The 13,335-nt window shown below is 50.2% G+C and overlaps 1 long non-coding RNA gene across 15 annotated transcripts; it reads left to right on the forward strand.

Annotated features, from left to right (window-relative positions):
• The first annotated feature begins 2 nt into the window (after positions 1-2).
• LOC109766188 (uncharacterized) lies at positions 3-12,144 on the forward strand. 15 transcript variants are annotated; one of them, XR_006668998.2, is made up of 8 exons: positions 3-599; positions 1,375-2,796; positions 2,929-3,000; positions 9,950-10,027; positions 10,343-11,247; positions 11,363-11,465; positions 11,620-11,736; positions 11,850-12,144. It is a non-coding gene; the product is annotated as an uncharacterized lncRNA (long non-coding RNA). The 15 variants fall into 15 exon arrangements; XR_005766950.3 differs by lacking the exons at positions 11,620-11,736; positions 11,850-12,144 and adding exons at positions 9,680-9,711; positions 9,788-9,851 and having other exon boundaries at positions 9,941-10,027; positions 11,363-11,562; XR_005766949.3 differs by lacking the exons at positions 11,620-11,736; positions 11,850-12,144 and adding exons at positions 9,680-9,711; positions 9,788-9,851 and having other exon boundaries at positions 11,363-11,562.
• The last annotated feature ends 1,191 nt before the right edge of the window (positions 12,145-13,335 follow it).

Genomic DNA, 13,335 nt, shown 5'->3' on the forward strand with positions numbered 1-13,335 from the left:
TCACGCACGCGAGGAGAGAAGCGAGCGAGCGCGGGAGAAAAAAGCGAGCGAGCGGGCAGCCACAGACCTAACCCGTTTCCCCTCCTGCCGTAGCCGCCGCGCCCCCTTCTCCCCTTCTCCATGCTCGCTGCTGCCGACGCTGTCTCCGCCCCTCCCCCGCCTCGAGCCAGCTGCCGCCATGGAGCCTCCGCTCCCCCGCCTCGAGCCACCCCGCACCTCGTCCGTCTCCTCTCGTCCCTCTCACTCGTCTCCTCTCCCGCACCGCCAGCCCCTTCTCTCTCCTCGCCCCAGACATCTCTCTCCTCCCCCGCGCAAGCCAGCCCCGGACCCGGAGGAAGAGGAGAGATGCGGGATCTGGAGGATGAAGAGGAGATCCAGGCGTCCCGGCGGTGGCTCGACCGATGCATCACTTATTTTAGAGCGCTATCCATGGATTTGTTGTCTTGTTTGCTTCTGTTCTTGTGTGCTCTAAAAAAGACAACCTGAAATTATGCTTGTGTTGTGCAGGTTCAGGACCAGTCCATGTCCGAGACGACGTTTGGGAGGTTGTCATTTCATTGGATCTTTTGCAATGTTTCCTCAGAAGGATGAGCCTAGAGGTACCAGAATATTACTATTCAATCTCTTCTCATTTTTCTGCAAGAGTAGATACAGTCTACTGTGTTTGATATGCTAACTGGTTTTGAGGGAGACAAAAAATATGTGTTGCCTCCTGGGAATCACATTGTTCAGTTTTCTTAGCTTCTTACTAATTCTTGATTCTAGGATCCAGTAGACTAGGTGATCATTGTTTATATATGCCCAAACCAATGCATGCTGCTGTAATATATGTGCTTCAGAATCTGGCAGAGCACCTCTTGCTGTTTACATATGCAAATAGTAATTCTTGTTACTCACCCGAGGTATAGTTGTGAAAATCCTGACCTGAAGGTGGAGATTGTTGATGTGGAATGGCGGCGGAGGTCACCATAAGACCATAAGCAGACTAGCACCCAGCGCCCAGCAGTAGCAATCCAACATAAATACACAAAACAAGCACGAGCAGACACACGCAGCAGCAAAGCACGGGGAATAGAGGTGGATAGCCATCCTGAGATGGCTGTTTTTGGTACCCGTGGCGTGGGGAGCGCCGGTCAGCCCGGCGGACCTTTGACGTAAGCACGACGCTGGATCAGACACACGCACGGTCGTTGGGGTGCGCGCCGGATCGGCGGCCCGCGGCTGTATACAAGCAACCGGCATGCCGTGGTCATTTGGCCTATCCATCAGCATTATATCTCCTTCATCAATTGTTGTTCTCATATTTTCTTTTATGAAGGCTAGGAACTAGGATGGAATAAACAGATGTCTTAATTGTTGCTTTTCTTAATGCAGATATGGAAGATCTAAAAGCCTCTGTAAGATTTTGGTTCTGCAGAAGCCAATGATCTGGCACGCTGGGACCTTAACTTCTGGAGTGAACGACTGCGGGAAGCAAAATACAATATTGATGAGCTTCTTTCTTTACAGAAGTATATTAGAATTATTGATGAAATTAGCTCCTGGCCATTGCATCATTGCATACTTGTTGGAATTTGATTTGCTCATTAATCATAGATTTAAACTTTTTAGGTCTGATGTATGGGAAAATTATTTGCATTCCTCATCTATCATAGATATATTGACATATTGCTCTCCTTCAAGGCATTGTTGGCTAAGATGTTATTATATATACGCGACATGTTATTGGTTGAATATGATTCATACTTTACAAACTCCTTAAAACTAGAGTAGGATCCAATGAACAGATGGTGAAAAATAAACTGAACACTTGCTTTGATTTGTTCAAATGTTACAGAAACAGTTATAACACACTTCTCTTTGCAAGCTGGATACGAAGAGAAATATGTTAAATAGACGGAAGAAGAAAAAGGTAAGCGTTGGCAAGTCTGTGTTGGATGCAGTGCATTGCCACGCCAAATCCACACTGGTTGAGGAGGTGGCTCTGCAACTTGGAGTCCGGCGTGACGAGGTCTTCATCACAATTAGCTCGAGATGATGCAAGCGTTCCTCATGTCCGCCCAGGACGAGAGATACGATGCGCTGATGTAGTTTTGTAACCAATCATGTCTTTACACAGGCTTGCTAACCTGCATGGTCTGCTATCATGTAGTTTACTATTTTTAGGTAAACTTTCAGAGAAAACACAGAGTCTAATTTTAAGGTGATTATGTCTTATTGGTCTAAGTAGATGGCGGAAGCACATAGCTTCCTCTCTCTGTCTCCCTTTGATTTTGTGCTTGTGATGTACTGTGCGTTTGTGCAATTGCTTTGTGAGCTATGGCTACTACTTGTGCTGCTAGATGTGTGTGCTGGTTCTGCTGCTGCTGGTTGCTTGTGTTGCTGTTATGTGTTATACTGCTACTACCTGCTGCTGGTTGCTTCTTTATTTGGTTAATTGTGACACTGAAAAGCCTTTCTGAAAAGCAAAAATTGAAGAGAAGGCCATGAGATGATGAGATGACCTTCATTTTCAATTTTTATTTAATAATTGATGAAGGATATGTCATATATTCAGTTGCTAACATTTTTTCTATGGTGTATGTACCGGTCGTTCATTGCATTCGAGGGAGAGGACAACAAGAGTAAGAGAGCCTTGGGACGCGAAGGCAGTAGCACGCAGCGCCATGTCAAGCGCACTGACCTCGGCGACAAGAGACAGTACACTTAACAAGACTAGGAGAGCCTTGGGACAACACTGGACGAGGGCGTCGACTAAAGGAGCGCGAAGACGTCTTCCTCCAAAATCTTGCCGAGGTGCTCCTCTCTTTTTGCCTCTTCTGTTTTCTCTGTACTTTGTATTGGCAGTATTTGCCCTATCCTGTCTGATGATGTGTTCATGAGCTAATTTGTTCTTATAGTGGTTCCAATTTTATTTCTATCTCGCAGGATTTTGTTGCAACGACGCAGTGCTGACTATTTTTGTTTTTGGAATTTGTCAATGAAATTCTGCTCGATCAGGTAAACCTTTTGTTTGGATTGTCGGCCGCCTTGTCTGTATTTGTAGATACTGATTTTGTTGTTTGCTTAATGGCTCATTATTTCACAGGGTTCTTAAATATATGTTCACCAATTCAGATGAACCGCTTCTTTTATGTGCATATTTTTTTTTTAGAACGAAGACGCTAGGAGCGTCCGGCTTTAATTTAATAAAGCCCACGACATAGGCACCGTAACAGACAATGTTAGGACCTCGAACACGAGCACGGAGGCTCAAACATAAGTTTCGAACCAGAGCACGGAGGCTCAGACCACGATGGCGCGAAGGCGCACAAGTCTAGACCAGGCCAGCAATAGCACGCAGCAAGGCAAAATACAGGCCCGGAGGCAGAGCATAGAGCACGCAGGCTCGCTCGCAAGACAAAAGGGCCACTTCACGGCGCAGAGGTGGCAGATGGCTCCCTAGCCAAAACGTAGATCTGACGAAGGCGATCTTGGGCGAGTTTCAGTTTTTCAGCACCCTTGCGCTTCGCCAACGGACTCCACTGCTGCAGAAGAAGGTTGCATTTGTAGATTATGTTAGCAGGGTGAGATGGGAAGATACCCTCGATAGCTAGTTTGTTCCTAGTGAGCCAGACTGCCCAGGTCAAGGCGCCGAAACAGCTCCAGAGTACTCGGTTGTTGCCACCGTGAAACGAGCCTACTATGGTAGCGAGGTCAGACGCTGACCGGGGATCCCAGGAGGAGTTGGCCGCTGCACGAACGGCGCTCCAAGCAAAACGTGCCAGAGGACATCGGAAAAAAACATGGGTCGCGTCCTCCAGGACGTTACATATCGCACACAGGCCGGTCGACGGCCCATTGCGTTTGGCGACGTTAGCCGAAGTGGGCAGTCTATTGTGGAACAGTTGCCAGAAAAACACCTTGATCTTAAGCGGAAGGCGCGCGTTCCACAAGCCCTTTGGCATCTGGAAGGATGGGCCCTGGCATAGCTTACGGTAAAGAGACTTGACCGAAAACTTGCCAGACGGGGTGAGAGCCCAGGTGACTGTGTCCGCCGTCGACGACAGCAAGACCGGCGCAATGGTATCAAGCAATTCCGTTAGGTGTGTTTGTTCTACTTGCGATAACTCTCTCCGGAAATGTAATGCCGGAGGGGAAGAGGCAAGCGCCGTGGCAACTGTGATCTCCGGGTTGACAGCCAGAGTATACAGGTTCTGGAAATCGACCCAGAGGGGTTGGGCTCCCACCCAGTGGTCTAGCCAGAAGCGAGCCGAGCGTCCATTACCAATGGAGAACTTGGCTCCCTGAGCGAAAGCTGGCCGGACCGCTTGGAGATCATTCCAGAAAGGAGATCCCCTCGCCATGCCCTCGAAAAAATTCCCATTCGGGAAATACTTGGCCCGCAGCAGATCAACCCATAGACCCGTCGCTCCCTGCGAGAGTTTCCAAATCCATTTGCACAAGAGTGCAATGTTCTGGATTCTGGTGTTTGTGATCCCAAGCCCTCCCAGATCCTTGGGACGGCACACTGCAGCCCACTTAACCATGTGGTACTTGCGTTTTGGTCCCGAGCCTTCCCAAAAGAAACGGGACCGCGGTGTGTCCATCTTGGCGTGTACCCCTTCCGCCAGGAGGAACAGACCCATTGCAAATTGCGGCAGCGAGGAGAGGCTCGCATTCGTGAGCACCAGCCTAGCTGCAGAGGAGAGGAACTTCCCCCTCCACGGACAGACCCGCTCTCCCACCTTGGTCCATAGCGGAGCCCACCCGTCGATCTTGATGCGTTTGGCATCCAACGGGAGACCTAGGTAGGTAAACGGCATATTGCCAAGTTTGCAATTGAGCAGGTCCGCGATACGTCTACCATCATCCGCCACCAATCCCATGGGCATCACTTCACACTTGTGAAAGTTGATCTTAAGCCCTGACATAAGCTCGAAGCTAATCAGTAAGGCTTTGATCGTAGCCACACTATGGAGGTCGGGCTGGAACAGCAGTAGCGTATCGTCTGCATATTGCAGGTGCGAAATCCCCCCTGGGATGAGGTGTCCCAACACCCCTTTTATGTGGCCTGCCTCCGTTGCTTTCCGCAGCATAGCTGCCAACGCGTCAGCGACGAAGTTGAACAAGAGCGGCGACATGGGGTCGCCTTGGCGTAAGCCACGCTTGTTCCTGAAGAAGTGCCCTACTTCTTCATTCATCGAGACCGCAGTTTGCCCCCCCGAGACCAGCTGCATGACTCGGTGCACCCATAACGGCGAGAATCCTCGACTGGTGAGGATCTGCCTGAGGAAGTCCCAATTAACTCGGTCGTAGGCCTTCTCAAAGTCTAGTTTAAGGAGGATCGCAGGTTCGTGTGTGCGCTTAAGCTCATGAAGGGTCTCTTGCAGCGCTAGAGGTCCCTCCAGAATGTTTCTACCCCGAATGAACGCCGACTGGGCACGACTAATGGTGCGATGGGCGATCGGCGAGAGCCGAGTGGCACAACTTTTGGCGCAGATTTTAAACGGAACGTTGATAAGCGCGATAGGTCTGTACTGGCGTATGTTGTCCGCCCCTGGCACTTTTGGGATTAGCGATAGAACGCCATAGTTTAACCTAGCAATATCCACGAAGCCACGCATGAAGCCATTACACACCTCGTATATGGGATCGCGCAGCAATGGCCAAAAGTGCTTAAACATCGCCACCGGCCACCCGTCCGGCCCCGGAGCCGTGTCTGCTCTCATGCTTAGGAGAGCGTCGTCAATCTCCTTAGGGAGAAACGCGAGCCCCAACTCTTCGTTCTCACTAAGTAGTACCTTTTGGTACGGGAGCCACACATCCGTGCTGAGACGCGCTTGTTGTGCCTCGTCGGTCCCCATCAGACTTATGTAGAAGTCGTAAATATGTTGGGTGATTTCCGAATGTTGTAGAAGAAGCCCCTGCTCCGACTGCAACCTAAGAATTGAGCATTTCCTGCGTCTGCCGTTCGCGTACGCGTGGAAATACTGAGTGTTCGCGTCTCCTTTGAGCGTCCACTTGAGGCCGCCCCTGCGCCTCCAATATTCCTCCTCTGACCGCAGCAAAGCTTCGACTTGCCCTTCCAAGGCGTATCGATGCGCCCATTCTTGCTCTGAGAAAGGACGAGTGTCCGCTTGGTTGTCAAGTACGGATATTTCAGCAAGAAGCCTCTCCCTGAGGATCTTGTCAGCACTCCCCTGGTTCGCGCCCCATCCCTTTAGGCTTGCGCGGAGGCGGCCCCCGACAGCAATCCAAAACTCCAAAGGGCCGCGTTGCTGGCCTGCGAGTTGGACGCTTCGCAACCATCTCTCCCTAAAGATGGAGTCGAAATCTGGGACCTCAAACCACGCGGTTTCGAAGAAGAACCGCGGGCTGCGGCGAATCCTGTCCTCCCCTGAGGATAAGATGAGGGGCACATGGTCCGAACCAATCCTGGTTTCTGCAAGGAGCGAGCAGAGTGGAAACACCACTTCCCAGTCTGGAGACATGAAGACCCGATCCAAGACGGATCGCACCGGGGCTAGTTGCTTGTTAGTCCAAGTATACCTTGCCCCAGTTCTGGCCACTTCCCTAAGTGCCATAGATGCAACAACATTGTTGAACATAGCCACCCTTGGCCAATTGATATTATCGTTGTTTTTGTCTGCTCCTGACCGAATCAGGTTAAAATCACCTCCCACCATTAACGGGAGTTGGGCTACCGAAACCTCCCTCACCTTGGCTTCAAGTTCTCCCAAACTCAGCCGAGCGTGAGTGATCTGCTGGTCCATAGACTTGCACGATCACGAGCTCGCGGAGCGACGCTCGCACGCGGATGTTGGCAGCAATGAAGAAGATGCCGACCTCCCAGGTCAGCACCTCGAATGTGGCGCTGCAGAACCCGAGCAGCATCCCCCGAATGGCCCGTTGCCGGCTTATGGTGCCAAACAAAGCGCTCAAGGGGATCTATGGCTAGGATATCATGGTGTCTAAACTCTGATCTAATCGTTTCCTGGAGACCAACGATATCAATGGCTTCTTTCCTAATATATTCTTTAAGTTGGGTGCGCCGACCTGCATGGCCGAAGCCACGGATGTTCCAAAGAAGCGCACGCATCTAGATGACGCGGTTACGCAGGCGCACCCCCCTTGAGGTGATCGCCTTGGCCACACGCCTCACCTTGCCGCAGCGAGGTGAGGAAGGAGCAGCAACCCCTGTTGCTGCCTCCCCTTCGGGCCGGGTCGCTAGCGACGTCGAGGGCTCAGCCTCAAGTGCCAGACGATCCGCGTGTTGAGCAGCCGCCGCTGCCAGCGCCGCCTGCGCCATCTCCTTCGCACGCACCAGTGAGATGAGTTCGCGCATCCCTCCCTCACCCATCGGTTCAACCCCACTCTCTCCCAAGACCTCGCTCAAATGATCATCCGAAAAGGACTCGAGAATCGTAAAACGAGGCAAGGGATTACCTGAGGTTTCGAGGTTCTTCTGTGCTTGTAGGAGTTGGGCGCGTTGGAGTGACGGAAGGTTCCCTTTGGCACCCTTGGCCCGAGCGCTGACCCGCACAGGGGCCGCCTGCCCCTCCACCACGGCCTTGGAACGCTTGGCCTTCGGGAAGGACGCCGTCTTGGTCGCCTCCTGAGCGAGCGGGCCGGGGACAGGCACCGCCAGAGCCATCACCGCCTGGCGCGGCGTCGCCGGCGCTCCTAAGAGCTCCGCTGCACGCCCGGCCTCTGCGGTGACCTTGCGGACCGCCACCTTCTTGAGCTACTTCACCGCACCAAGCTTGTTGCTGCTGCGGCCGCCTTGGGTCGGGGAACGCGGGGTGAGAGGCAGCGAGTCTACCGACACCACGCCAGGGGTGCGGGCATCGGCCTGCGGCTCCACCATCATGTCCGAAACCACCGCAGCCGCCTTCCTCGCCGGAGGGGACGTGACGGACCCCAGGTTGGAGCCGTACTGGTTTGGGATCGAGAGCTCCAGCTCCACGGACCCCCCACCAGAGGCTGCTCCATCATAGGCATCTGCACACGGTCCGCCGCCCCTCCTTTGTTGGTGATGCCCAACTTCTCCCACGCCGCCGTGTCGATGGAGTCGTCCTCCATACTAGCATCAAGGTCCTTGTCACCGTCACGCCCCGGCCCATCCGGGTCCTGGCCACGGTTGGGGGGAGGGGGATTGGGGGAAGGGAGGGCTGGTGCCGCTAGTTGCTCCGGGGGAAGTTCGGGCTCGATGGAGATGTTGAAGCCTTCGCCGTTGAACCAAATCTGGACCTGACCACAGAGCTTTCTTGGATTGCGGCAGGCGAAACGCATGCGGACCGGCCCCGGACGGATCAAAGACTCCTCCTCGACCAACAGGGGACGGCCAAGCATAGTGGTAGCCGCCATGAGACGGTCGGAGCGGCGGTGCTTGGGTGGGACGCCACCCAGCTTGACCCACACCTCCGGCATGGCCAGACCCTTGGGCGCGTCGAGGACCGCATCACGGATGTCCACCATGAGGTTGTTGAGGGAGAGGAAGAGCTTGCCGCTCCGCGTAGCCATCCTGAGCATTGCGGGATCTGGGAACACCACCATGAACTCGCCGCCTTGGATAGGAGAGATCTGCCAGTCCCAGGCTCCCTCAAAGAGGTGCGGCAGCTCCACTTCTAGGATCTCTTGCGTGAGCGCGTCGGAAGGCATGGAGAGCACCGCCGTATTGGCCTCCCTCAGAATCTGCGGCTCCTCCGACGTCTCTTCTGGGAACTGGAGGCAGAAGAAGCCCTCTCCAGAGATGGCGTGGCCCATGGTTTGGAGGAGCAGGGGCTTGCCGCGGGTCGGGCACTGCGCCGAAGTGTGCCCCTCGTTGGTGCACACCACACACAGCGGCTTGAAAGTGCAGAGGTTCTGGAAGTGGCCCGTGCGACCACATTTGAAGCACTCCGGGCCGTCGGCTTCTTCGATGGGGATCGGCTCCTCCTCCGTGCCCTTGGACGAGCCAGGTGCCTCAGATCTGGGCGGTTGGGGCGGTTTGGGAGCCGCCGCCCCCGCAGGCTTGAACTTCTGTTTCTTCACAGAGGGGTCGCCGACGCGGTCGCCACCCGCAGCGGACTGCTGCCCCTTGCGCTTGAGCTCGAGGCCGCGCTTCTTGTACTCTTCCTTCTTCTTCTTCTTACGCTCTTGCTCCTTGATCCACCAGGCGGGGGGCGGACCCCATCCGCGCTCTTCGTCGGCCCCCCCGATGTTGCGATCCCGCGGCGGCTCCATGGGCGGCTTCTCCCCCCGGCGGTCTTGCTTGGATCCCATCACCACCACCTCCGCGAAGGATCTCACCAGAGGAGGTGGGGAAGGAGAGGGTGAGGGAGTGGGAGAGAGAAAGCGAGCGGAGTGGCCGAAGCGCCGCACCTCCGAAATGGAGGCCGGAAACCCTAACGCAGTGTTTCTTATGTGCATACTGGATATTGTCATATATGTAGAAGGTTCTACAATATATCAAAGCAAAACAAAACAGAGAGGAGGCTGGGGCTCGGGCAAGGGAGGCTGCGCTCCACCTCTGCATACACAGATGGATGGATGATGAGCGCAGATTCAGGCGCTGCAGCTCACCTCAGAGATGCATGGCCTAAAGAGGAAAATCATGCGTTATTTTTCTTTGCCTTCTGCTTCCTCCGGCACTCTGATTTTGATTGACTAATATATGGGCTTTCTAAAATGTGTATCTGCAAACCTGGGAAAGAAGAGAAGGGAAGAAGGGGAATCTAGCGAACAAAGGTGATTTCTCGCTCTTGTGAACATGGTCATGTATTTTGATGACATGATTTGTGTTGATGTTCTGCGTATAATCAAGAAATAAGATATGAGGACAAGTCTAGGAGAGAAGTATGGTGAAAAGCATTTTTTGCTTTGTTAATGTGAGCTTGCTTATTTGGTTGTGCTTGATATGTTGCCAACCTTTGTCCTTGTCTCCTCCATGCACCTGTCGTGTTCTAACCTATAGTAGGTTGTACAGGCAGTGGGAGCGCCATTGAAGACCATGGGCGCAGCTTGGTCGAGCTACAATGAGCGCATCTGATTCCAACACATCAAGGTGAGCTTCACACATAGTTCCCTCTTCTATTTATTTCAGGCAATGAGGGATCAGTAGACGCCTAATCTTGTTGTGGCCTCCTCTCATAAGAACTTCTACATCATTGTATGAAAAATAGCTTTTCTTTGTCCATGTTATTATCTAGGGATGCCAACACAGAGATGTTATTGATGCATGTGAGCTGCTTTAACTGATTGTATTTTAGAAATACCCCACGATTTTGAAAACCATATAAATGAGTTACTTGAGGGGTGTAAGATCCCTTATCAAATTCTATCATTTGGATCTAACTCTTGTTCCTTAAAACGCTTGCAGGGTTGCATTGGATATTCACAGAACTCCATATCATGTAGTTTGGGCATATCATATACATTATCTTCATAGTTCATGCAGTTTTAGGCTTTTAGCAGTATGAAAAGTCATAGATAATGTAATGGTGACATTTGGGCTTATATAAGTGTTAGTTGTCAGTCTCTGCCCGCATGCATTTGAATGTTGCCTTGGCGACGATCCTTAGGCTTGTCAAAAGTTGTGAATCGATAGGCATTGACAAAAAAAGATCTAAGCTCTATGTTATGAAAAACAGGTAGAGCAGCAGCTATAGCACCCCTAGAGAGATTGCGTTGATTGATTCTCATCGTATATATAACTCAACTGTTTAAAGTATTCTATATACACTGAAATCGTGCTCATAATTTTTTGAAGTATTCTATATACACTGAAATTGAGCTCATAATTTTTTTATCATGTACCTTTTCTGCTAAAGATCATTACACTTCTCTTTCATGTACATCAATGTTACTTCCAAAGAAGAGTCCCTCCTAGAGAACAGTTTCTTTTGTCAGAAGGGTGAGTGTGTTGTATATTTTATTGTCCACTAAATCAACTACTTCTGGTTACATATTGTGACAAAATTAAGTAGGCATAGGCTTCTTCATTGATTGAAACTGAATTTGTATTGTGTTAATACATTATAGTCATCCTTGAAGGACTTGTGTTTTATTGCCATGCATGCTTAATAATTGCTTGCTGAAGCATTGGTCCTAATTTACCACGGGCTTCGCTGGCGTTGTGTTTTCTTTTTGTATATGGTTGCTGCAGTGGAGTCTGCGTAGAAGGTCTGCGTCAGGGTATACATGGGCGTCACCACCAGCCAGCTCGACGAGCTCGCCGCCGAGACCGCCGCCGCGCTCACCGCCTCCCAGCCTGACTATGCCTCCGTACGCTCCCTCTTTCGATCTGTCTCTCCCCTTCCGGTCCATTCCGTTCCCCCCTCACGGCGCCCGTGTTCGTGTCTCCTGGCCTGACGTATGTGCGTGTGTGGTTCTTTTGCAGCTCGCGGCGAGGATTGCTGTGTCCAACCTGCTGCCAAGTGGCTAGCCGCCAAGTGGAAATAGTCTGTCTGGCGCTCGTAAATAGAGAGCATTCTGGTAGAAAGGTATAGGAAAGAATATGTAAACTTCTGTCATTTTCTTTGGTCTCTGGAAAATAAATGCTGATATGAGCTGATAAATTGCTAAATTACATGATACAAACTCACTTCTCTTTTTTGATTTTTGGTTTACTTCGTTTTGCTGCAATGGCTCTCCTAGGAATGTTCTTCCATGCTTTGATGTGCACAATCCAGGAAGTGCATGCATCCAGAAACCAAATAGGATTTTTTGTGTGTTATCTTCTCATAAATCTTGTGCTCGTCCAATAAGAATAAGGTTTGGTGGTATTGCTTTTGTCTGTCATCCGGTAGATTTCAGAATTCAAGGTTGATTTCATCTTAAATAATCATAGCTGGGGGACGAGGTTTGTAACTGAGGGTCATGTGCAGAGCTGGAGGAAGAAGTTGCGAGGCTTGGAACCCTCCTTGTTGCGAGGCTTGGAACTTTCCCTGTGAAGGGCTCAGGGATAGCAGTGAGGAAAATGCCTCTTTAGTTGTAATTGTGCTACTCCTGATGTGCAAGTAAACACTCCTGTGATACTCTTTATGCTAAAATGTTGGTTCTTAGTACAGAGGTGGTGACATTATTTGGTTCTCTGGTATTGATTTGATGATTTGTGGTTAATACATGATGCAATACAATCCACATAGCATTATATTTTCAGTTACATCTCCTACTTACTCACTACTAACATTCTTTCTAATTCTCTTCTTGCGCCATTGGCGCAACCGGGTCATCTAGTAAGGCATAGTAGGCTAGCTAGCTCTTGTTCATAGTGGGCCAAAAGTGCACAGGGCAATTTCAGTTTTAATCTTTTTTTTGTTATACACTTAGCTACTGTTTATACTATTTTGCTACCAAATGAGTTTTGTTTAGTAGGAAACTTCAGACATAAATACTAAGCAATATTATTAGGTTGCACAAAAAGTTTCAAATATTTTTGAATAGTATAAATATTTGTTCAACCGTAAATGGTTAATTTAATTGTAGCTGGCTCCCGTTTTAATGAAATTAGAGGCACATAGTTATTTACAATATGTTGATTGATGCTCTATAATTAGTTAGTGAATATCTACTACCTTTTGAACATTTTTAAATCTCAGTTTGATGAATTTGTAATTTGACTTGTTATTTAAGTTTGAAATTGAACTCGGTTCGGAACGAGTGAGGTTTAGCAAAATTCATTATGATGACCTGGCATTATTAGTCAGAGGATTACTGTAGCTTAATACAGGGATGTCACAAATCTCCTCTACTACAAGAAATCTCGTCCCGAGATTTAAGAGGGGGGGGGGTAAGGGGAAAGTTCTGGTTACGAAATTCTAACGAGTTTTATCGGTATTAGTTGCTCTTCTTGAAGAGGTTGATCCATTACGTTGATGTCTTCATTTCTCTGCTTCGGGTCATCAAGATGAAGTAGGCATCCTTTCTTCGGGAACTCCATCGTACTTATGAAGGATAAGGGGGTATTCTGGAAGAACGGGTCGCTACAGTGTTGCTTATCTGGTAGATAACATCAGGGAAGGTGGCGGAAAGTAACTCTCGATTTGAACTTAAGACATTATCGAGAGCAAAGTAAGAAGGTGCAAAATAGAAGTTTCAAGCGCATAGACAATCCTTCGTTGTCTGATACGAAATGTGACAGGGGTTCAGAGCAATGGGAAAGTATTGCGTCTGGTACCAGAATAGATCACTAGGCAGGTGGCCCGTGAATCACATACGCAGTCAAGCACGAGGAATAACTTCGACAACGGGGTGTATAGGAGAGTCAGGTTTCGATCCTGTGGAACTGTGGGTTATGGGCCCACCATGTGGGTTAAAAGTAGGAAGGGCGGTGACGTCTTGTATGACCATGTTGGCAACACATGTCAGTGG

The sequence above is a fragment of the Aegilops tauschii genome, chromosome 1 (genome assembly GCF_002575655.3).
Source record: "Aegilops tauschii subsp. strangulata cultivar AL8/78 chromosome 1, Aet v6.0, whole genome shotgun sequence".
NCBI lineage: Eukaryota > Viridiplantae > Streptophyta > Magnoliopsida > Poales > Poaceae > Aegilops > Aegilops tauschii.